Below are 26,838 nucleotides of genomic sequence, written 5' to 3'. Positions count from 1 at the left end.
GTCGCGCTGTGGTAAGACGGTGGGTTCGTATTCTGGAGGACAGCCGTTGAAATCGGCCATCCACATTTATGTTTTTCGATGTTTTCCTCGATCGCTTAAGATGAATGCCGGAATGGTCCCTTTGAAAGGACACAGGCGATTTGCTTTCTCATCCCTTCCCAACCCCTGCTTGTACTCCATCTCTAACGTCATCGTCGTCGACAGGAATTATAATCTTTCTTTCTTTCCTTTACTCTATGTAGAGCCAATCTAAATGTTAACCTACTGGAGATATTTAAGAAAACTTCCAAATCCTTTAAAAGGTAATAAAAGAAATGTGAAAACTGGTACAGTGACTGGCTGCTACGAATCCTTCCTAGGATTCAATGCCGGGAAAAAGAAATGTAACACCCTCAAGGACAAAGTCATTTTATTGACAGGTGAGGTGACAGTTCATCACCTCATGATTATAAGACAAATAATTCAGACCAAATGAAACAAAAATGTCGCAGTAAAGCATGTCCGTACAATCGCATTAATACAGAGTGCACACCTCCCATCTTCCCCGGCCCCACCCCCTCCGTCGACAATGCAGGCGTCTTCTCTCGCATGCATGTGACAGTAAAGGTTCCGAGTGGCATCCGGCAACAGGCTAACCCAAGAATCTTGCACCTTTTGTTGCAATCCGGCAGTGATTTTGGCAGTCCCTGAAGAACGAGAAATTTCCCGATTCATCACATTCCACACTTGTTCAATTGGCGAGAGATCTGGTGTTCTAGCTGCCCAGGTCAGTTTTATACTACGAAGAGCAGGTGACGCCGCATGTGGACGTGCACTGTCGTGCTAAAAAAGCACATCACCCTCCTGTCGAGTGAATGGCAGTAGCACGGGGATAACAGCCTGTGCAGTCACTGGTTACTTCACCCCGTAGAAACACCAGATGCGACCACTAATTGTAACTGGTGGCCCCTCAGATCATGAAGCCTAGGGTACGCCGTGAGCGAATGCACTCCGGCAGCTGGCCGCTGTGGCCGAGTGGTTCTAGGCGCTTGAGTCCGGCACCGCGCTGCTGCTGCGGTCGCAGGTTCGAATCCTGCCTCTGGGATGGATGTGTGTGATGTCCTTAGGTTAGTTAGGTTTAAGTAGTTTTAAGTCTAGGGGACTGATGACCTAAAATGTTAAGTCCCATAGTGCCTAGAGTCATTTGAACCATTTGAGGCACTCCGGCAGCTCACCAGGTCTACTCTATACACGTATATGTCGCAACAGACTGCTCCCACTCTCATTCTGACGACAGCAGTGCGTCATTCCACTCTCCCGTCGACTCTTTCACCATAGTAGCCATCGTTGGTAGTTTCGTGATGTCAGTGATAGTCTGGTCAGAGGCACACGTGACCTTAGTTCTGCTGTAAGCAGACGATTCTCAACGGTTCCTAGTGACTCAGCAGGTGCAACATGAGACCGGATTTTGGCCTTGGATCATATTCGGTCGACCACCGGTGCTGGCAAAATGCGTGGGCGACCAGAACCTGGTCTACGGATGTGGGAATGTTCCACAGACGACAGCTAAAAACAGCGACACAGCACCGATGCATTGTGTCTAGCATGTGCAGCGATCTGTCGAAACGTCCGCAGCTCGTGATCTAGTGGCTAGCGTTGCCACCTCAGGATCACAGGGTCTCGCTTTCGATTCCCGGCCGGGTTGGGGATTTTCTGTCCCCTGGGGCTGGGTGTTTGTGGTGTCCTCCTCCTCATCATCGTCATAATCATCATAATTCTTGACAGTGCCTAGATTGGATTGTGTAAAAATTGGACTGCGTAAAAAACGGGACTTTGTATGGGCGCTGATGACCGTGCAGTTGAACGCCCCACAAACCGAACATCGCTCCGTCGATACGTTCATTCCTGTTGGCCCACAATGAGACCCGTTCAAATGGGTGAAACTGTTCAGCAGGGGTATGTACTCGGCGGTGAGGCATAGTTGAACCCTAGAATGAGTGTTGCAAACATTTTTCATCTCTATACTGAGCACAGTAACTGCCTGCAGATTCAAAAAAGAGCGTGGACAGACAGGCCCCCGATGGCCACTACTCTATTACGCCCGTGACAGGAGAATCAACCCTGATGCCACTGAACACAATCCGTGTGTGTATTGCATTTTTTACGGTTGTGTAGTACTTTATACTCACAATGTACCTTAATCCACTACGCAGAAAATCATCGTGCTCCTGTAATTATTTCCTCCTTTTGAGCATTCTGCAGAGGTGGAATTCAATTCTTCCAGGTTACGTACGGAAGGGATGAAAATGCCTAGGTAACGATCAACTGGGGGCAATGATAAGACACCGGAGTCGCAACTGGGACCACTCAGATTCAGTTCCCTGCCTGGTCATCCGGCACTAAACTTCCTGAAGTTTCCTAAGCCGCTTTAAATAACAGTGCAGTACTTTGATTTAAAAGGGCACGGCGAATTTCTTTTCCGCACCTGTCTATTTCGAACAGTCCTCTGTCTCTAATGACGTTGCTTCCAGTGACACATTAAACTCAAATCTAAATATTCATAAGCTAACTAGCTCACCATGTATTGGGACTTCTACTGTCATTTGCCTCCATACATAAATTTAGATCGGGGTAGCGAGTCTCAGGTTTTCACTCATAGTTGTGAGAGGCCCGTGAAAGTCATTAATCACAGACTTTTCTGCGGGGCTGGTACAAGACCCTCGCCTCAGTTAAGGGCTGCGTCCCATTTTGCTTGAGAGCGGTTGGTTCACGATTTTACATAAACGTTCTGAGACCTACAATTTCCTCCTGCGAAATGAAATAGTCAGAGACCAGCTGCAACGTTTTGAATCCATTCGATGAATATTTTCGCGCCTTCTTCGTTAACACTGCATGCTGATCAGTGAACCAATTTACGCAAAAGTTAAATGTAACAGCTGACGCTTCCGTCTTATTTCTCTGACACGGTCCTGCCCTGTCTTTCTTTCGCTTCATTCGAAGTCGCTGTCTCACCTTGTTAGCTTCTGCAACTGTTTTTGTGGCGATAGCGATGTAAATGAAGGTGAAGGTGGTGAGTAGAAAGTTTCGCCCTTCACCTCCGTCGAACAACTTTTGATATAATCATCTTTCCTGTCACGTTATTGCTGCTTCACTGCCGCGACCAGCCTCCACAATTACTCGTTGCGCTTACGGTGATCAAGATAGTTGTTGTTGGCATTATTGTCCCAGCTAAGATTTATTTTTCATTTTTGTAAATCGAAACTCGCGATAGCTCAGAATCACATGAGACTGTTCCATATTAGTTGCGATTAGTAAAGGTGCCTGGTGTTCCATTGTTCGGGAATGTGGGAATTTTTGTCCTGAGTCATCAGTCTTCTGACAGCTTTGACGCGTCTCGCCACGAATTCCTCTCCTGTGCAAACCTTTTCATCTCAGACTATTACTTGCAACCTACGTCGTCAATTATTTGCTGGATGCATTTTAATCTCTGTCCTCCTCTATAGTTTTTACCCTCTACAGCTCACTCTAGTACTATGAAAATTATTCCCTGATGTATTAGCAGATTTCCTATCGTCCTGTATCTCCTTCCCCTCAGTGTTTTCCACAATTTCTTCCCTCTCCGATTCTGTGCAGAACCTCCTCATTCATTACCTTATCAGTCCACTTAATTTTTCAACATTCTTCTGTACCGCCACATCTCAAATACTTCGAGTCTCTTCTTTTCACGGTTTACCCACTGTCCATGTCTCGCTACTATACAATGCAGTGATCCAAACGTACATTCTGAGAAATTTTTTCCTCAGTTTAAGGCCTATGGTTGATACTATCAGACTTTTCTTGGCCAGAAATTCCATTTATGCCAGTGCTGGTCTTCTTTTGATGTCCTCCTTGCTCCATCCGTCAATTGTTATTTTGCTGCCTAGATAGCAGAATTCCTTAACTTCATCTACTTCTTGACCATCAGTCCTGATGTAAAGTTTCTCGCTGTTCTTATTTCTGCTACATTTCCTTACATAAGTCTTTCTTCGATTTACTCTCAATGCACATTCTTTAATCATTGAACTGTTCATTAAATTCAACAATCTTGTAGTTCTTCTTCGCTTTCACTCAAGAGAGCATCAGCGAATCTCATCATTGCTATCCTTTCACCTTGACTATTAATCCCACTCTCGACCTTTCTTTTGTTTCCGTCATTGCTTCTTCGATGAAGAGACTGAACAGTAGAGACGAAAGACTACATCCCTGTCTTACACTTTTTTTAATACGAGCACTTCGTTTTTGGTCTTCCACTCATTATTCCCTCTTGGCGGGAGTACATACAACATGTACTCGTACATACTCATCGCTCCCTATTTCGACAAATCTGTTAAAGTGTGTTGATTTTTCATTAGTCTTGCTTCCGTTATCGACTGGAATGTCAGAACTGCCTGTATGGTCTCTTCAGCTTTCCAGAAGTCAAATTGATCGTCATCCAATACATCCTCAGTTTTCTTTCCCATTCTTCTGTATATTAGGTGCATGCGCTGTTAAAGCTGTTGATATACTTTCCGCCGGCCGAAGTGGCCGCGCGGTTCTGGCGCTGCAGTCTGGAACCGCGAGACCGCTACGGTCGCAGGTTCGAATCCTGCCTCGGGCATGGATGTGTGTGATGTCCTTAGGTTAGTTAGGTTTAACTAGTTCTAAGTTCTAGGGGACTAATGACCTCAGCAGTTGAGTCCCATAGTGCTCAGAGCCATTTTTTTTATATACTTTCCGGGATGTGAGGTCGTGGTTCAAGAACTTTTCTTCTCCTTACGTTTCGTCCAGGACTGCGCTGGACTTCCTCAGAGGCGCTGCTCCGCTGAGTCTTGCCGACTGATGCGCTGTTAAGCTGGCTGTTGGCTCTTGCGATCTTGGGAATTATGTGGATGACTTTTTTTTGCAAATGTCAGATGCTATGTCGCCAGACTCATGTGTTCTACACACCAACGTGAAGAGTCGTTTCGTTGCCACTTCTCCTAATGATTTTAGAAATCCTGATGGAATATTATCTATCTCTCCTGCCTTATTTGATCCTCCAAAGCTCTTTCAAAATCAGATTCTAATACTGGATCACCTATATCTTCCATATCGACTCCCGTTGCTTCTTTTACCACCAGACAAGTCTTCTCCCTAATAGAGGCCTTCCACCCATCCAATCTCTCCTCTGTATTTAATACTGGAATACCCATTGCTCTCTTAATGTTATCACCCTTGCTTTTAATTTCACCGAAGGCTGCTTTGGCTTTCCTATATACTGAGACTATCATTTCTTTTTCGATTTCTTCAAATGGTTCATGCAGCCATTTCGTCTTAGCTTCCCTGCACTTCCTATTTATTTCATTCCTCAGCCACTGGATTTTTATATTCCTGAATTTCCCTGTACATTTTTGTACTTCCTTCTTTCATCAATCAGCTGAAGTATTTCTTCTGTAACCCATGGTTTCTTCGCTGTTACCGTATTTGTACCTGCGTTTTTCTTTCAAACTTGTGTGATTGTCCTTTTTAGATATGTCCATTCCTCTTTAACTGTTCTGCCTACTGAGCTCTTTCTTGTGGCAGTAACTGTAGCCTTAGAGAAATTCAAACGTATTTCGTCATTCCTAAGTGCCTCCAAATCCCAATTATTTGCGTAGTGATTCTTTTTACTAATCTCCCGAACGCCAGCCTACTCTCCATCACTATTACATTGCGATCTGAGTGTGTATCTGCTACTGAATAAACCTTACAATACAGTCTCTGATTTCGGAATCTGTGTCTGACCATGATGTATATAATCTAGCTGAAATCTTCCCGTATTAGCCGGTCTTTTCCAAGTATACCGCCTCCTCTTGTGTTGTTGAACAGAGTATTCGCTATTACTAGCTGAAATTTATTACAGAACTCAGTTATCCTTTCCTCTCTGTCATTCCTTGTCCCAAGCCCATATTCTCCAGTAACCTTTTCTTCTACTCCTTGCCCTACATCATTCCAATCCCCGATGATTATTAGATTTTCATCTCGCTCTAAGTGCTGAATTACCCGATCAATATCGCTATATACTTTCTCTATCTCTTCATCTTCTGCTTGCGACGTCGACATGTATACCTAAACTGTCGTTGTCGGTGTTTATTTGCTGTCAATTCTGATGAGAACAACCCTATTACTGAACTGTTCGCAGTAACACACTGTCAGCCCTAGCTTCCTATTCATAACGAATCCTACTCCCTTTATACCATCTTCTGCTGCTGTTGATATCACCCTATACTCATCTGATCAGAAGTCCTTGTCTTCTTACCATTTCACTTCACTGACCCCTACTATATCTAGATTGAGTCTTTCCATTTCCCTTTCAAATTTTCTAGATTCCCTACCACGTTAAAACTTCTCACATTCCACTCACCGACTCGTAGAACGCTATCCTTTTCGTTGGTTATTCACTTTTTTCCTCATGACCACCATTCTTTTGGCAGTCCCCTCCCGAAGATCCGAATCCCAGTGGAGGGATCATCATGACACTTTTTCAATTACAGGCCACATGTCTAGTGGATACACGTTATGTGTCTTTAATGCAGTGGTTTCCATTGCCTTCTGTATCATCAGGCCGTTGATCATTGCTGATTCTTTTGTCTTTAGGGACAGTTTCCCACCCCAAGGACAAGAGAGTGCCTTGAACCTCAGTCCGCTCTTCCGCCCTCTTTGACAAGGCCCTTGGCAGAATTAGGGTGGCTTCTTAAGCCCGAAGTCTTTAGTCGCCAATGCCGATGATTTTTATTCGAAATCTAAGCGGTGACGGGGTTCGAACCTGGGACCGAAGGCGTTTTGATTACTAATCAAAGACGGGTGGGAGATAGATGGTCTCATGTAGCTATTGTGAGACGTTTTTCATCCAAGTTGAGATGAAAGCCAAAGGATGAGCTTCTAGTAACAGCAAAGCTCATTGAGGATGAAGTTTAGGTGAAGGTAAGCTTCAGTGAACTATGGAGGAACGCAATAAGGAAAGTTTTAAAGCAGTCTTGAAAATCAGTCACGTTAATACGAAACAGACGTAACCGACGTACAGAAAAGAAAATAATGCAAACTGACAGTAAAGTTGTAGAAACAGTTTGTGGGTTTCTGTGTCTAGTGCAATTACAGAAAATGACTTGGTGGGCAGCAAACGAAGAAAACAGAAGAGTAAAAAACGGCCTGGAATGCTTTTGGCAAACCGAGTAGGATGTTCAAAACTAAGCTTGCGATACGTCTCAAGCTTACAGTCAATCCCCGTCATCAGTTTTAACTTATGGGAGTGAGGTATGGAACTCAGCATTAAAACTGAGGCATGCTCTGCTGCCGTTGGAGAGGAGGAGGTTGGAAATCACTAGCAGAAGCAGGAGCACAAACAATGGAGTAGACTATTGTGGAAGATGCAGACATGACCGTAATGAAGAGGCAAGTGAGGTGAATAGTTACGCTGCCAGGGGAGTGGATCACAGGTAAACCAAGGAACTTCTTTGCTCCATTCCAGGACGTAACACCGAGACGCACAAGTAATAGAATACATAAGAAAACATGAACAAAATGAATGCCTATAACTAACGACTGTCTCTCATGGAGACTTTATCCATCAACCAGAGTTGATGAGGACGACGATGATTAAGATGTATCGGCAGGGCGACGAGCACAGCTGACTCCCTAATTATTAGTTGGCGGTCATGCTTGAAAGTGGAAACCAGGTAGCACAAAGGTGTTGTATCTGATTTGTAGTACGTACTGGTACACCTCTGGTTTATAACAGTCACTCAGTCGTGGACATCAAGCTAGATATGCTGCTGTATTGGTCAATCGTGATATTTCGGAACTTTGTGATTTTTCATCCTTTCCTGAGTTACCCCAGTTTCTTTGCAGAGTCCTAGCCTTGTGAGTTGTCAATCGACGTGTGTCTATCACTTTCCAATTTCACAACGTCATCTTAATCTTAAGGTAGGAGCTTCGTATGCGTCATCGGTCTACAAATCATACGATCTCTGTCAGGTGCATTTTCCTGCTCTGATTTTTTAGAAATTGTTCCTATGAGGTGCAGACGACAAGCAATCACGAAGTTCGTCTGGATGGTTGCGGAAAACAATCCGTAACCCCCTTAAGCGAGTCCAGCAGTTGCTCAACCCAGAGAGCTTTTCCATTTTGCAACTTCTCTACTCGCAGTAGAGCACTCTAAACACTCCACTCACTAAGCGAAGAGAACCTCTGAATTTGGAGACAGGAATGAGTAAATCACACTATCAAACATTACAGACATTAAAAGACGCTTAAAAAACACGAAAATATCTAAAATCTGTACTAAGACTGTTGCCTTATCTACAAAACTATGATTTCCAGTGGACCCGATTTACTGTAAACTGTGTAGCTAGCCCGGATTCTTAATTTTTAAGGCATAATCATATTGGAATCGATAAGATCCCGTTGTGAGCAGTGATCATTGAATATAAGCAATGGAGAAAAGAACAGCAATCGCTCGCGAAATCCGTCTGACATGTTAGACTCCTGTATGCGCTACACCATCAATATTGTTTACTACGAGACACTTTGGACTAATGTCACCTGTTGTTATATGCACTGGACACGACTATTTAATAGTTGAAATCTAGATAAGCTGTAAGAAAAAGACGGATTTCGCGATCGATTGCTGCTCTTCTCTCCATTGCTGCTCTTCTTGTCTTAAAGCGTAATTAATTCCCATTTATTGTAGCGTATTTAATTTGTATCCATACTTCTGATCTTTTTAAGCCTGAAGTAATTATTTAGATTTCGTAGCTGAATTCATGACTTCCCACAAAGCTGTTTGAGGCTACAAGGTAAATGAAATAAATAGTAACTATCCCTACAATAAATTTTTTTTCGAATTCTCAAAACTTTCTGGGGTAGTTATGATTCGCAGACATGTGTAGAAACTAATGCTTATTTTATAACTGACCATTTCTTTTGTCTTGGATGAAAGACACCTGTTCAGAAACCCCAACTATTGGAAGTCAAGTTCCAATTTCACATTAATGCATGTTGAGTTAATCTATTATTCCAATTACTGTAATTTTTATAGCATAACAAATATTTCATTTATTACACTTCTACGTTTTTAAACAGTATTGACTATAATTTTTATTGTACATAGTCTTTTTAACAAATGAATCTATTACATCTGCTTTTTTGCTTAGTCACTCTACATATTTTAACGATTTAATTTCATTTTACAAGGGATTTATTCTGTAATCATTTACAAATCATTCACACAGGAAATTAATGACCTGTGGAATCCAAGTTTGCTCGAGTGATTTCACACTGTTTTACACAAACTGAAATACCTTGTAATGAATGTCCAATTGTTTCTTTGGTAAGATTTCCACGATTGCCCTTTAAATGCTCCAGTTAATCTGACAGCATCGCACTGAGACGTATTGTGGTGGGTACTGACTTTAAAGTTTGATTTACGACTTTGCTATAGTAACGTCATCTTCCTAGTTTACTGGGATAACTTTTCTAGTTTGCGCCTGCTTCTAGCATAAAGAAGGGTTATTGTGCGGTTCGACCCCCAATGACCGCCCCCCCCCCCCCCTCCCCTCTCCCCGGGAACGTCTCATACCAGAAAAGTATAACCCCAAATGTTTGCGTGGTAGAGTAATTACAGTGTACGCATATGTGGAGACAGTGTTTGGGCAGCAATCGCCGACATAGTGTAACTGAGGCGGAATAAGGGGAACCAGCCCGCATTCGCCGAGGCAGATGGAAAACCGCCTTAAAAACCATCCACAGGCTGGCCGGCACACCGGACGTCGACACGGATCCGCCGGGCGGACTCGTGCCGGTGACCGGCACGCCTTCCCGCTCGGGAAGCAGCGCGTTAGACCGCATGGCTAGCCGGGCGGGCAGCATTAACGGTACTTTACATTTAACTTTTGCTGAAAGACTTCTCAGTTATCATGGAAACTTGAGATGTTGATTAACCAAATACTTGTGCATGATTTACCTGTTGTTCGAAATGAAGTTCGGGAAGCACCACTGCACAACTCAGTCCAGCTGCTGTTGAACAGATCCTGGCGACAGCGTTAGATTTTAGGATCTGAAATAGTAAAGGATTACGATATTTTTACTCTATGTCGCTGGTAAAACTTCCGACGATTGGAGCGCAAACAAATTAAACACACAGAACGTAAAATCTTAATTTAAGTACAAGATTATTTAAATTCAGTATTTTAAGAGCAAAGAAACCAAAAACAAGTTCCTATTTCAATTAAAACATTCGTCGATGTAGTTTGTCCTATTGCTAATAACACTTGTTTTTATCGGCGTTTACCACAGGTATCCTTTACAAGTTTTGAGAGTGATCACATCCAGCTATCAAAAATGATCATTTACAGTAGAGATCCTGTTTATTTTATGAATCAAGCAAGGTATCGCAGTGGTGAGTCAGTGGACTAATATCCCCGTCCGGCCATACAGAGTTAGGTTTTCAGTGATTTCCTTAAATCGCTTAAGACAAGTGCTGGGAATATTCCCTTGAAAGGAATATGACCCATTTCCTTTAGTATACTTCTACAATCTGAGGTTGCGTTCATGATGGCCTCGTCATCCCCAGGTTGTTGTTAGACGGTAATCTTTCCGTTCCTTTTCCTTCTTTTCGAAAGAATGTTGACCCATCCTTACTTCCATCTTATTTCGTTATTACTAGCTCTTCCCGGCATCTCCTGGTTATTGATGCAAGGAGTTCCGAAAGTAAGTTACACACTGTCAGACGAAAGCACATTTTCCGGAGTTTACTGTAAACACACTTCGACTGCGCTACAGATATCAAGTGCATCACTGTGTGGAAGTGAAATGGTGCAGCAACTGGAAAAGCGCTCCGGAGCTGAAGTACGTGGGACATTGTTATTCTTACGATGAATGGCAGCTAACTCTAAACGTAGAAAAATGTAAGTTAATGTGAATGAGTAGGAGAAACAAACCCGTACTGTTCGGATAATGTCCTGCTTGAAACAGTCAGCTAGTTTAAATATCTGGGCGTAACGTTGCAAAGCGATGGAACGAGCACGTGAGGTAGGGAAGGCGAATGGTAGACTTCGGTTTATTGGGAGAATTGCAGGGAAGGTGTGGTTCATCTGTAATGGAGACTGCATATATGGCGCTAGTGTGACCAGCCGGCCGCGGTGGTCTAGCGGTTCAGGCGCTCAGTCCGCAACCACGCGACTACTACGGTCGCAGGTTCGAATCCTGGCTCGGGCATGAATGTGTGTGATGTCCTTAGGTTCGTTAGGTTTAAGTAGTTCTAAGTTCTAGGGGACTGATGAACACAGATGTTAAGTCCCATAGTGCTCAGAGCCATTTGAACCATTTTTTGCTAGTGTGACCTGTTCTTGGGTACTGTTGATGTGTTTTGGAATCGCACCAGGACGGGTTAAAGGAAGACGTCGAAGCAATGCAGAGGTGGGTTGCTAGATTTGTTACCGGTAGGTTCGAACAACACGTAAGTGTTTCAGTGATGCTTCAGGGACACAAATGGGAATCCCTGGAGGGAAGGCGACTTTCTTTTCCAGGAATATTCTTGAGAAAATTTTGAGAATCGGCATTTGAAACTGACTACAGAACGGTTCTACTGCCGTCATCATACATTTCGAGTAAGGGCCCCGAAAATAAGATAAGAGAAATTTGAGCTCATATGAAGGCATATAGATAGTCATGGGGCTTGCAGGGTATATATGTAGATGTACATGTAGAAGAAATCCAAATGGCATGCGGAATCATTGTGAAATTATGACAGTAAATGGACCAAATGCAACTACACTTCCAGCATCAGAAAAATGGTGTCAAAAAACTAACCATGGTCGCACTGACATGACTGATGCTAAACAGGAAGGAAGGCCAGAGACATCGACCATAGAGAACATCAGCCACGCAATCGAGGAGGAACTTCTGAGGAAAAGAGATTTTTCAACAATGAGAACGTTCTCTCAGTGGCTCTCGAATGACTCCGTGGTCAAGGAACGGATTTCTATCGTCGATAAATTGAAAGATTGCTAGAACGTTCCGACCAGTCTTTACGGAGACTTGGTAGCTATGTTGAAAAACAGTAAACAGCTTTTGAAGATGCTGAGGAACAGCCACACAATAATTTTTAAATGAACACACCGCCATTTGACTGTACTGTTGTTTCTTTAATTACGACCCAGTCTTTCGGCCTTTCACGCCATTTTCAAGTGACTGAGCTCATGTCACTGCAGGACACCAGGCTCAAAATCGGCCATTAATTAAGAAAAAATCGTGGGAGCCAATATTTTTCTTAATTTATGGCCAATTTTGAGCCTGATGTCTTGCAATATATATTGGTGACATAAACTCAATCACTTGAAAATGGTTTAAAAGACCGAAACTTTGAGTCGTAATTAAAGAAACAACAATACAGTCAAATGGCGGTATGTTCACTTAAAAAGTGAAAAATGTCATTATTTTCTGAAACTTTGAAGTGTAGTGCACCATTCAATAAAAGCTACTTGTCCTGTCATAATAATGTGTAACTTAGTTTTGAAATCTTCTCTTATCTAATTTTCTAACAATAAAAGGCTTGGCACATTCTACAGTTTTGTACATATTCTTTTCTAAATACTTTCACAAAGTTATGTCCAGTTCATCCTTTGGACTTGACTTGCGATTAAACATCGTAACGCACCAAACATTATGGCTTCCACACTATATCAATATTCTTTAACCGATCCGCCCGGATGTCCGCGCGATTTAGCACTTCGCTTCTGGGACTGGGAAAGGCGCGCCGGCCACGGATCGAACCCGCCCGGTAGTTGACGGCCAGCATCGATGTTCCGACCAGCCTAGATATTGTTAGGTGTTTTCCCACATCCGACAACGCGAACACCAGGCTGGTGTCCACATTTGGCCTCGGTTGCACGATTCGTAAGCACTTTGAAAACGTTCTGATATTTTCGTATGGGTACACAATTTCCGTCTCGCGGAAGGGGAGGGAAAGGGTGTTGGCGGTAGGAAGGGCAGCCAGATGTCCTCTACCACTGATGTTGTTGTTGTGGTTGTTGTTGTTCTGTTGTCGTCGTCGTCGTAGTTTTCAGTCTGAAGACTGGCTCGTATTTTTCTCAATCTGCTTACTGTATTTATCTCTTGTCTCCAGCCAAGATTTTTATGCCCCACACTTCTCTCCAATCCTAAATTGGTGATCCCTTGATGTCTCAGAAGGTGCCCCATCAACCGGTCCATTCTTTTGGTCAAGTTGTACCACAAATATCTCTTCTCCTCAGTTCTATTCAGTACCTCCTCATTAGTTAAATGATCGACCCATCTAATATTCAACAATCTTCATTTTGAAATCTTTTACACTACTGGCCATTAAAATTGCTACACCAAGAAGAAATGCAGATGATAAACGAGTATTCATTGGAGGCAAATATATTATACTAGAACTGACATGTGATTACATTTTCACGCAATTTGGGTGCATAGATCCTGAGGAATCAGTACTCAGAACAACCGCCTCTGGTCGTAATAACGGCCTTGATACGCCTGGGCATTGAGTCAAACAGAGCTTGGATGGCGTGTACAGGTACAGCTGCCCATGCAGCTTCAACACGATACCACAGTTCATCAAGAGTAGTGACTGGCGTATTGTGACAAGCCAGTTGCTCGGCCACCATTGACCAGACGTTTCAAATTGGTCAGAGATCTAGAGAATGTGCTGGCCAGGGCAGCAGTGGAACATTTTCTGTATCCAGAAAGGCCCGTACAGGACCTACAACATGCGGTAGTGCATTATCCTGCTGAAATGTAGGGTTTCGCAGGGATCGAATGAAGGGTAGAGCCACGGGTCGTAACACATCTCAAATGTAACGTCCACTGTTCAAAGTGCCGTCAATGCGAACAAGAGGTGACAGAGACGCGTAACCAATGGCAACCAATACCATCACGCCGGGTGATACGCCAGTATGGCGATGACGAATACACGCTTCCAATGTGCGTTCACCGCGATGTCGCCAAACACGGATGCGACCATCATGATGCTGTAAACAGAACCTGGATTCATCCGAAAAAATGACGTTTTGCCATTCGTGCACCCAGGTTCGTCGTTGAGTACACCATCGCAGGCGCTCCTGTGTGTGATGCAGCGTCAAGGGTAACTGCAGCCATGGCCCAACGCGAGCAGCAATGTCGCGATACGATAAACCGCAATCGCGATAGGCTACAATCCGACCTTTGGTTGGGAACTTTCCTCATGTCAGCACGTTGTAGTTGTCGCCATCGGCGCCAACCTTGTGTGAATGCTCTGAAAAGCTAATCATTGCATATCACAGCATCTTCTTCCTGTCGGTTGAATTTCGCGCTTGTAGCACGTCATCTTCGTGGTATAGCAATTTTAATGACCAGTAGTGTATTTTCTTTTTGTCTAAATTGTTTATCAGCCACGTTTCACTTCTGTACATTGCTACACTCCATAGAATACTTTCTAACATCCGAACCTATAATCGATGTAAAGAAATATCTCTTCTTCAGAAATGCTTTTCTTGCCATCGCCAGTCTACATTTTATACCCTCCCTACTTCTGCCATCATTTATTTTGCTACCCAAATAACAAAACTCATCTGCTACTTTATGTGTCTCGTTTCCAAATCTAATTCTCTTAGCATCACCCGATTTAATTCCATTACATTCCATTATAATTGTTTTGCCTATGTTGATGTTCATCATAAAACCTCCTTTCAAGACAGTGGCTTCTGTTCAACTGCTCTTGCAAGTCTTTTGCTGCCTCAGACAGAATTACAATGTCGTCGGCAAACCTCAAAGATTTTGTTTCTTCTCCCTACTCCAAAATTTTCTTTTGTTCCCTTTACTGCTTGCTCAATGTACAGAATGAATAACATCGGGGACAGGCTACAATCCTGTCTGCCTTCATTCTCACCCACTGCTTCTCTTTCATGCTCGTCGACTCTTATAATTGCCGTCTGGTTTCTGTAAAAGCTGTAAATAGCCCTTCGCTTCCTGTGCCACTAACATTCCCGAATACAGATTAACTTCTCGATCCTGTAAGGAAGATACAGAATAAGGTCGGGAAAAAGAAATCACTTGATTTCAATTATTTATGAAAGTCACCCTCTTCATACTACGGTAGCAGGTTCGAATCCTGCCTCGGGCATGGATGTGTGTGATGTCCTTAGTTTAGTTAGGCTGAAGTAGTTCTAAGTTCTAGGGGACTGATGACCATAGATGTTGAGTCCCATAGTGCTCAGAGCCATTTGAACCCTCTTCATATCACTACTAGGCATCTTACGGGTATCATACACCAACAACATCATTTTTGTCAAACCCACCGTCGCTCTGACAGATATAAGAAAGTTCCATGTACCTGTTACTAAAACGTGAGCCTACAATGTCTCACGTGAACTAAGTTATAACTATGGAGGCGTTATACAGAGTGAGCATGAAATCTTTCTCTGATTACAAAAATTTATTTTCAAGGAAATCTGCTAGATACAACTATGTGTTTAGCTGCAAATGGTAGTGTTACTTATGTTTTTTTTTTTTTTTTTTTTTTTTTTTTTTGTAGCTACTCTTGCACGTGTCTTTGAGGCTTTTGGAAATGGTAGCATAACTCATACAGCTTGTATGGATACACTTATACATGCGCTGCGACAGCTCCTGATTTCTCAGTTACAGACATTTCGACCTTAGGTAGTGTTTCAACTAGATAGTGCTAAGCTGTGTGTATCAAAAGCGTGATTTTACGGCTTTGTCTCTGCAGCGAAGTGGCAGTCTTCTTCACGCCCCGTGCTACGTACATTCCCTCTTTTTTTTTTGGCTGAGATTTGCATTCCGCTTTATTATGTACCTGGATCCAAATAACGTATTTCATATAGTTTTATAGTGGTTCCTTGCCTCTTCTGATTTGTGTGTTCACAGAGATTAACTGAACCGTCAACTTTCACTTTGGGGCTTAAGAAGCCTCTTCTGATATATTTAACCTTTTTGTTATCAGACCACAACCGGTTTCGTGGCACGGAAGACCACTTTCTTAGGAGGTGTCTGGAAAACGATGAATCATGGAGTAACAGATCCGAAAATACCTTTTAATATAAAAAATTAAAGATATTTGAAGACATATAAAATAGAAAAAAAGTTACTCACGTAACTAAGTCGCAAGGGCTAAGCAGCACGGAAAATGGAAACCAACATTCGTTGTCAGACCAAACTTATAAAATGCTAAATGGCGCTACGTCAATGTATCAAAATTAGCCGGACGTAGAGATCCAAGTCCAAAACGGACGATGAAGCCCAAACAAATTACATCATGGCAATCCACTGGTTTCAAGAAGGTACCTTAAAAATTATGCAGAGATCTGATGAGCGGCTAGTTTAAAGAACAGAGGGGCAGTTTGCGGCAAAGTGGCGCGGTACTCCAGATAGAGCTTGCCCTGTGTACAGGATTTTCCTCACCCAAGTCTTTTTGATGCTTTATGTACGTTTTAGCAGCATACGTTAATTAAAATGTTTTCGTCTGTTCTGCCAATAACTGAGGTCATACTATGACTTATTGGATTTATGTAGTGCCAGATACCTGACTGAGGCTATGGGGTCAAAACTTACGTAATTTCGCCGTTACTATTTTTAACTTATCATATACTAAACTTTCATTGGTAATTCCCTGTGTTTATCTCAGCACATTCTTTACCATTGCCCATTTATGTCACTCGTTTCTCATAGTGCCTCGTAGCCCGTTGTTATGTGATGAAGTAACGTTTGCTGATATTCGTTTTATTATTACACAAGCACTGCTGTCGCAGTTGGAACTGACTGCAGGAAAGAAACCGAAACCGCTTGTTTTCACAGCACAGCATTTTATTTCTCACAGTTGGTTTTAACAGAAAAACTGTACAGCGTCGTTAAAGACATAAGTATATGTCTTCTGTCTACCTGAAAGTTTGTTAAATAATGTCTCGAGTAAAAGTCTGAAATAAACTGGTCCAAAACGTTTTTAGATTTTGCTACGTTTCCCCTAATATACACATATATTAGTGTAAATTTTAAATATATATTTATATATCATCTATATTAAAATTTACATAGCCTACCGCCACCAGAACGTTTGTTGAAATATGATGTAAAAGCTTCAAGTAAATCGGTCAACAACGTTTCTGGATTATTGCTAACAAAGTTGCCTCTTTATATTATATATATATATATATATATATATATATATATATATATATATATATATCCCAACGTTAAAAATATGTAGCCTTTGTAAAATCGAATGTATATTACAGTAAAACTCTCTCTCCTCCCGAAGAGGCCATGAAGACCCAACGGTACCGACCGGCCGCCGTGTCACCCTCAACCTTAGGCGTCACTGGATGCGGATATGGAGGGGCATGTGGTCAGCACACCGCTCTCCCGGCCGTATGTCAGTTTCCGAGACCAGAGCCGCTACTTCTCAATCAAGTAGCTCCTCAGTTTTGCTTCACAATGGGTGAGTGCACCCCGCTTGCCAACAGCGCTCGGCAGACCGGATAGTCACCCATCCAAGTGCTAGCCCAGCCCGACAGCGCTTAACTTCGGTGATCTGACGGGAACCGGTGTTACCACTACGGCAAGGCCGTTGGCGCTTATTACAGTATCGAATAAAAATGTGAACTGGTTCGATCAAGAACTTTTCGAGATTTTTGTTAACAAAGTTAAACAACTGCTTGTCTGTATATGGTAGTATAGAATTTAGGACTGTTGATAATATACCGAGATACCGATACACCGATACTTTTCCGCCGATATATCGATATCAATGTGCCAATATTTAGTACCGATATTTTTATTTTATATTACACTACTGGCCATTAAAATTGCTACACCAACAAGATGACGTGCTACAGACGCGAAATTTAACCGACAAGAAGAATATGCAGTGATATGCAAATGATTAGCTTTTCAGAGCATTCACACAAGGTTGGCGCCGGTGGCGACACCTACAACGCTCTGACATGAGGAAAGTTTCCAACCAATTTCTTATACACAAACAGCAGTTAACCAGCGTTGCTTAGTGAAACGTTGTTGTGATGCCTCGTGTAAGGAGGAGAAATGCGTACCAACACGTTTCCGACTTTGATAAAGGTCGGATAGTAGCCTCTCGCGATTGCGGTTTATCGTATCGCGACATTGCTGCTCGCGTTGGTCGAGATCCAATGATTGTTAGAAGAATATGGAATCGGTGAGTTCAGGGGGGTAATACGGAACGCCATGCTGGATCCCAACGGCCTCGTATCACTAGCAGTCGAGATGACAGGCACCTTATCCGCACGGCTGTAACGGATCGTGCAGCCACGTCTCGATCCCTACAGTAACAGATGGCGAGGTTTGTAAGACAACAACCATCTGCACGAACAGTTCGACGACGTTTGCAGCAGCATGGACTATCAGCTCGGAGACCATGGCTGTGGTTACCCTTGACGCTGCATCACAGACGGGAGCGCCTGCGATGATGTATTCAACGACGAACCTGGGTGCAAGAATGCCAAAACGTCATTTTTTCGTATGAATCAAGGTTCTGTTTACAGCACCATGATGGTCGCATCCGTGTTTGGCGACATCGCGGTGAACGCACATTGGAAGCGTGTATTCGTCTTCGCCATGCTGGCGTATCACCCGGCGTGATGGTATTGGTTGCCATTGGTTACACGTCTCGGTCACCTCTTGTTCGCATTGACGGCACTTTGAACAGTGGACGTTACATTTGAGATGTGTTACGACCCGTGGCTCTACCCTTCATTCGATCCCTGCGAAACTCTACATTTCAGCAGGATAATGCACGACCGCATGTTGCAGGTCCTGTACGGACGTTTCTGGATGCAGAAAATGTTCGACTGCTGCCCTGGTCAGCACATTCTCCAGATCTCTCACCAATTGAAAACGTCTGGTCAATGGTGGCCGAACTACTGGCTCGTCACAGTACGCCAGTCACTACTCTTGATGAACTGTGGTATCGTGTTGAAGCTGCATGGGCAGCTGTACCTGTACACGCCATCCAAGCTCTGGTTGACTCAATGGCCAGGCGTATCAAGGCCGTTATTACGGCCAGAGGTGGTTGTTCTGGGTATTGATTTCTCAGGATCTATGCATCCAAATTGCGTGAAAATATAATCACATGTCAGTTCTAGTATGATATATTTGCCTCCAATGAATACTCGTTTATCATCTGCATTTCTTCTTGGTGTAGCAATTTTAATGGTCAGTAGTGTATATTTTTTCACAATATTTGGTAAACATTTTTAGTTGTCTTTTTGAAGTTGTAGTAGAACGTAACTTTACTTTCGCTATGTGAAGGAATCTTCCTATTTTTAGAGCTTTCATCACGTCCAATCTTTTTTTTTTTAACTGTGTGAAGCAAGTAAATGTGGCACAGAGAAAGAAGTCCGATTGCACTGGGGGATGGTGGTAAGAATGGGATAACAATATTTCCGATGTGAATAAATAGCACCCCAGTTGCTATTTCTTCACATCAGCAGTCTTCAAAAACAGTTGCTGAAAATGATGAACAAAAATTAAATCACAGGGTTGGTCTTTGCGGTTGGTGGAGACGCGTGAGGGAAAATGCTGACGCAGTCGGCGATCGGCGCTGCCAACAGAAACTGCAACGTTTAGTTTCAGTATGCAATTTTGACTCTACAACTGCTAGTTCGCTGGCGTTGGCAGAAATGAAAAAAAAAAAAAACAGGGAAGTCGACATGAAGTGTTTCGGAAAAATACGATACGTGACGAAACCTAACGACGTACCCATCGGACACCTTTTATTGTACCACTTAAATGCAGTTACCATTATTAGCAAAGTGGTTATCGCCAAGAGTGAACGTGCATTGTCTCCCTTAAATTTTTGCTCTAGGGGGGTAGCCAGGCTGCTGGCTTGTTGATGTACGGAACATCTAATAATAAATCAATACTTAAATACACAGCTCTAAAACCGGCATATATTTACAATACGCAGCCGATATTTTTATAGGCAGGTACGTCGATATTTTTTCCATCAATATATCGGGACTAGCCGACCGCTGTGGGCGAGTGGTTTCAGGCGCTTTAGTCCGGAACCGCGCTGCTGCTGCTACGGTCGCAGGGTCGAATCTTGCCTCGGGCATGGATGTGTGTGATGTCTTTAGGTTAGTTAGGTTTGAGTAGTTCTCAATCTAGGGGACTGATGACGTCAGATGTTAAGTCCCATAGTGCTTAGTCGTTTGAACCATATCGTGACTTTTCGGATAATCGAGAGTCGTTAATGATATTTTTGTAAGTATAGATATATTGGATCTCCCCCCCCCCCCCCCACCAAAAAAAAGGTTCAAATGGCTCTAAGCACTATGGGACTTAACATCTGAGGTCATCAGTCCCCTAGAACTTAGAACTACTTAAACCTAACTAACCTAAGAACATCACAAACATCCACACCCGAGGCAGGATTCGAACCTGCGACCGCAGCAACCGCGCGGTTCCGGACTGAAGCGCCTAGAACCTCTCGGCCACAGCGGCCGGCTTGAATCCCCAATATTTTTAAAAATATCAACAGTCCTAGTACAACTGTATTGTTGATCTGGTTTAACTCAGATTTTACGTGCTAAAGAAATATGTTTTAAAAATAAATTTGCCTTTTCTGGTTGAAGTGTAATGTTTGTTTTTGTGACCTGGTGCCTTACCACTACCAGCTCCTCGCTTTCTGTGCCATATCGGGTGCACGGGACAGATGGACCGGCCGAGGCGGTCCGAGATGGCAGTATCTGAGCACCTAGGGGTGAAAGCGAACGTGCGGGGGACGCTTTCTTTCAGAGGCTATCTGCCGCATTCCGGCACGGCGTAGCGACGCATAGCTATCGCGGCCGTGACTCGGCGGGTCGCGGAAAGTGCATTGCGTAAATACACACACACACACACACACACACACACACACACACACACACACACACACAGTGTACAGTGCTGTGTACATATCGGGGCGCGGCCGTTGCTTTCTCCAGAGGATACGGGCTTCCTGGAGCCTGTCTGCTCTTGACTCTAACACGTCAGGGGCGACGCAGTGAAGGACGGCGAAACTAGTAGCACGCAGTCAGCGGCACGTTTAGGGCTGTTGCGAATTGTTGGTCGCTGAACAACGGGCACTCAACGAAACTCAAGATTTCGTTCTCTTTAATGCCACTGGTAACGTGTTACTCGTTAAGGGAACATATATGATGGCGCTGTAGTGTTTGGCTCTAGCCTGTATCTACACATATTATAAATTAAAGTCCCCGCCACGTTTTTCTTTCTGTACTAGGTTAGATTAAATGTACTTTTCGTTCGAATAGATCAGTTGTGAAGAGATCCTCCAGGATGTAGAACATATCAGAAACACAAGTATCACAACAAATATTTAAAACGAAAGATAAATAGGCTCATGTACCTTCAGCAAACCCCGAGTGAAATCGTTCTCATGAGTGTGGAATAAGTAAAAAAATCATAAACCACTTTTCATATAAAGGTAATAAATAATTTGTCGTAGAACACGTAAATGTTCAGTACACTGAGATGCATATGATAATTGTTAGGCTATATGTAGCCATGCATCGTGAAACAGAAATTTTGTTCTACGACACTTATTTATGTACAATGGTCGCATTAATTCACGGAATTTGTGTAGAAATAAAATTATACTGATACTTGCATTACTTGATGTTTTAGGTAACATATACATATCAGTTAGTTTTATTTAGAAGTTAATGAATGGAGTAGAAGGAGTTGGCCACCAATAATAAATCCTTTAGGTCCTCTTAAACTGAACTTCGTTACTGGTTAAACATTTTATGGCTGGTGACAGGTTACGAAAATGTGAGTTCCTTGATATTGGACACCTTTTTGGTACAAAGTAGGTGACAAAGTCTTTGTGAAGATAATTCCTATTTCAATGAACTGAGCTCTTGGTTTGAAAACTAGATACATTTCTAATGACAAATTTCATTAAGGAATAAACCGACTGGGAAGCAGTAGTTAGTATGCCAAGTTCCCCATACAAGCCTCTTCAGGACGTTTTTAGTTCACACCACAAATAACTTCTATTACACGTTTTTGTACGCAGAAAGTTGGTTTGATGAATTACACCATAAAATAATGTTGTACTACATTATAGAATGAAAGTAAACATAGTATGTTAGGTTTGTTCATTTTTATATCCCAAATTCTGACAACATTTGCTTTGCAAAGAGATTTGTTTAGGAAATTTAGCAGTTCTACGACATTCTCATCCTAGGTGAATTTATTACTAAGCTGTAATCCCAACAATTTAACAGCGTCAACTGTATGTGAAGGCTAATGTCGGGAACAGCCGTACGCATTTTGATACGGTCTACACAAACAGACTGATTGTCGAGGAAGGATTGTGTATATAGTTTATCACCGCTACGCAAATAGATACTAAATGCTACCTGTGCGAAGACGTGGCAGATCATTAGTTACAGGAATCAAACTACGAATGAAACAACTTAACATAGAAAGTCTTAAAGTAGGCCCGAAATCGATTAAAATAAAAAATGTGAAACCAACATATCGAAAAGAAGGTAATACAAATTACAAATTACATCAATCTGTGATAAGCCATTGTAAATGTGATATGTTGGTACATTAATAACAGGTGTAACCACCAGATCATTGAATGCAAGCATGTGAACCGAACGTGCATGCGTTGTGTTATACAGGTCCGTAAATCAGTTTGTGAGCTGGGAGTACCATGCCTGTTGCACTTGGCCGGTCAATACAGAGACTGTGGATGACGCTGGAGTTGTTTGATGATGTCCCATGACGTCCCATATGTGCTCGATTGGAGACCGCTCTGGTGATCGAGCAGGACAAGGCTACGTGTCGACACTCCGCAGAGCATGTTGGGTTACAACAGCGGTATGTGGTCGAGGATTATCCTGTTGGAAATCATCTTCTGGAAAGGTGTTCGTGCCGGCCAGAGTGGCCGAGCGGTTCTAGGCGCTACAGTCTGGCACCGCGCGACCGTTACGGTCGCAGGTTCGAATCCTGCCTCGGGCATGGATGTGTGTGATGTCCTTAGGTTAGTTAGGTTTAAGTAGTTCTAAGTTCTAGGGGACTGATGACCTCAGATGTTAAGTCCCATAGTGCTCAGAGCCATTTGAACCATTTTTGAAAGGTGTTCGTGAATGGCAGCACAACAGGTCGAATAGCGAGGCTGACATAAAAATTTGCAGTCAAGATGCCTGGGATGACCATGAGAGTGCTCCTGCTGTCATACGAAATCGCATTCCAGACCATAGCTCCAGGAGTAACGTCCAGTGTGTCTAGCATGCAGACGGGTTGGTTGCTGGTCCTCAACTGGCCTTCTCCTAACCAACACACGGCCACCAGTGGCGCCGAGGCAGAACCAGCTTTCATCAGAAAACACCACAGATCTCCACCCTGCCCTCCAATGAGCTCTCTATTGGCACCACTGAAATCGCAAATGGCGGTGGTTTGGGGTCAGTGGAATGCACGCAGCAGGGCTGCTGGATTGAAGCTGTCCTTGAAGTAACCAATTTGTAACAGTTCTTTGTGTCACTGTGGTGCCACCTGGTGCCCAGGTTGCTATGCACCAGAGCCATACGCCAGACATGATGGTCTTGCCTCTCGGTAGTGCCACGCGACCGTAGGGAGCCCGGTCCTCATACGACCACACTTTCTCGTGACCACCACTGCCAACAATCATGTACAGTAGGTACATTTCTGCCAAGTCTTATTTGCAGATGACACAAGTATTGCAATAAATAGTATGTCTAGTGTAGTTCTAGAAAGATCTGCTAATGATATTTTCATGGATACTAATAAATGGTTTATAGCCAACTCACTGACATTAAACTTCGAAAAGGCTCACTATATGCAATTCGGAACCTGTAAGAGGTTTCCACCCAGCATATGCATAAATTATGAAGAAGAGCAGATAGATGAGGTTGACAGTCTTAAATTCCTGGGATTACAACTTGATAATACATTCAGTTGGGAGGAGCACACCACAGAACTGCAGAAACGCCTTACCAAATCTGTATTTGCAATTAGAGTGTTAGCAGACATAGACGACATGAAAATGAAAAAGCTTACATACTTTGCCTACTTTCATTCCATAATGTCATATGGTATAATATTTTGGGGTAACTCTTCAAGTCAAACAGAAGTTTTCAGAGTCTAAAACCGTGTAATACGTATTATTTGTGGAGTAAATTCACGGATGTCCTGTAGAAACCTCTTCAAAGAACTGGGTATACTAACTACTGCCTCTCGGTATATTTACTCCTTAATGAAATTTGTCCTAAACAATATATCTCTTTTTCCAACAAACAGCTCAGTTCATACATACAATGCCAGGAACAAAAATGATCTGCACAAGGACTTAAAAGCACTTACTTTGGTTCAAAAAAGGGGTCCACTACTCAGGGACACTCATCTTCAATAATTTGCCAGCAAACATAAAAAATTTAGCTACAAGTAAAGATCAGTTTAAAAGGAGCCTGAAAGACTTACTAGTGGCCAACTCCTTCTACTCCATTGACGAATTTTTTAATAGAAACAAATGATGTATTGTATCTATTCATACTATTAGTATTGTTATTTCAGCTTAAAAAAAAATTGACATGTTTCACATCCACGAGGATCTCCTCAGCACGGATCTATGGAACGAAAAACTAATCTAATCTAATCAGTATCGCAGAAGGAACATCCTGCTTCACGTATTACACGACCTCGTTTAAACTCAGTGGGGTGTTGATAATGTCGTCTTTGTTGCCTTGAAGGTATTCTTGATTGACATCAACTCACTACGTACAATCACAAAGGCAACTAACGATTACGATAATTACAGAGCGTGTTTAAACAAACCTAATTTGTATCCTCATAGTGACGCTACTAGCGTCAGTCCTATGCGACTAGCGCGAAAGTGGAACAGACATCTTTCAGACGGACAAGGAAATACATAAAAAAAGGAAAACGAGCACCCTTCGTACTGTTGTAACCTAAACGGTAATTTCAAACCTAACTTCCGATCTGTTTGAGAAGCTGTAACTGTTTTTAACATCTGTATCATCTCCAGACAGACTTGAAATGCCTGGGCTAGCAGGACAGAGCGGATTAGGTTGTGGAAAGGGGCCAAAATGAGTTCCTGTCAGTTGCACTCAACATACAAACTTTATTTATCAACACACAATATTACAACAAGGATGCAAAACACTCAAAACTTTAATCGACCTCCTTTGATTAACTTTAGGTCAGCTGAAGGGCACTTTAAAATCCAAGACACAAGGCTTAAGCAAAATTGAAATACAAGCTTCTTCTGGAGGTTTCACCCAAGAATATTTTCTAAACTTGTAAATAATAGATTTCAGCATCAGTCGTCCTTCTGAAATTTTATTGGCAGCTCTAGATTTCAACTAGAACCTAGCCATTCTCAATGCACTATCATTTTTGATCAATGCATGTGTAACAACTATGACGGCTTATGACCTAAATGTAACATTTGTGTTACTAAATGTGACAGTTCTGTCACTCAATGTAACTGGGTTTTCTCTTTTGATGCTGTCAATTGTCAGGATGAGCATTCTAAAGCATTCTGTCAGGGTGAAAATATTAAATAAATTAACTTTTCTCTCTTACAACATGTGGGCAGGGTGGGTTCTCCCTTGGCTCGGGTATGAGGTCGAATGAAACATCATTTTACATAAGATAAATTTTATTGAAAGTTTCGTACAACTGTATCTTACTGGGACGTTCTGGTTCGGAGAGCGGCAGCCGTGTCGTTTGCGTAGCCTTCTGCTGCGACGGCGGCGGCGGCGGCGGCGGCGGCGGCGTCTGATTACGCGTAGCGGTGTGTATCTCGTGTCGCCGTCTCGCCCAGCTGACCGGAGACGCGCAGCGCGAGGTGGCCCGTTTAATTATTGCGAGCGACGTCGTGCATCGGATGGTGATACCTTGAATGTGGCGTCCCAGTGTTTCTCTTCTCTAAGCGGCCGCGTGTGTTGTGCGTCGACCAGCGGAGCGGCGCGGCGGTGGAAGGCCAGTGTCCCGAACTCGAACCACGGACTCCCGCTTGCCAGTCTTCGGCTGTCAGGTCTTCATCCCAGCTCACAGGTAACTACTGATGTGAGGCCGTCTCCTTCCCGTCCTCACGAGTCACCCGGGTATGTAAAAACCAGACTTCCAATACCTTTTAACTTCTGTCTTCTGGCGCCGCGGCTGCTGCTTGCTATTCCATTACAGCGGCGGACTTGGTGCGTCTGTGCATGATGCAGTCTCTTCTTGCATGACGGTCTTCAGCACCGAAACTGACTGAAAACTACTGCTACTCTTCTTTTCTTCCTTCGTCTCTCGTCTTTGTCTCCGTCTGTCTTCATCTGTCTTCATCTGTCTTCATCTGTCTTCATCTGTCTTCATCTGTCTTCATCTGTCTTCATCTGTCTTCATCTGTCTTCATCTGTCTTCATCTGTCTTCATCTGTCTTCATCTGTCTTCATCTGTCTTCATCTGTCTTCATCTGTCTTCATCTGTCTTCATCTGTCTTCATCTGTCTTCATCTGTCTTCATCTGTCTTCATCTGTCTTCATCTGTCTTCATCTGTCTTCATCTGTCTTCATCTGTCTTCATCTGTCTTCATCTGTCTTCATCTGTCTTCATCTGTCTTCATCTGTCTTCATCTGTCTTCATCTGTCTTCATCTGTCTTCATCTGTCTTCATCTGTCTTCATCTGTCTTCATCTGTCTTCATCTGTCTTCATCTGTCTTCATCTGTCTTCATCTGTCTTCATCTGTCTTCATCTGTCTTCATCTGTCTTCATCTGTC

General features: G+C 43.0%; 1 protein-coding gene and 1 pseudogene across 1 annotated transcript in view; both read right to left on the bottom strand.

The window, feature by feature from the left end:
- LOC124613071 (clavesin-2) overlaps positions 1-10,048 on the bottom strand; it is a 258,754-nt gene extending 248,706 nt beyond the window's left edge. Inside the window, exon 1 of the mRNA XM_047141654.1 lies at positions 9,977-10,048. The gene's annotated coding sequence lies outside the window, so the exon portion shown is untranslated. The remainder of the gene's footprint in view (positions 1-9,976) is intronic.
- A 7,450-nt stretch (positions 10,049-17,498) lies between these two features.
- On the bottom strand, positions 17,499-17,616 carry LOC124614229 (annotated as a pseudogene).
- Positions 17,617-26,838: the final 9,222 nt, after the last annotated feature.

Source organism: Schistocerca americana, chromosome 4 (assembly GCF_021461395.2).
Source record: "Schistocerca americana isolate TAMUIC-IGC-003095 chromosome 4, iqSchAmer2.1, whole genome shotgun sequence".
Classification (NCBI taxonomy): Eukaryota; Metazoa; Arthropoda; class Insecta; order Orthoptera; family Acrididae; genus Schistocerca; species Schistocerca americana.
This window is presented reverse-complemented; position numbering and strand designations above follow the sequence as displayed.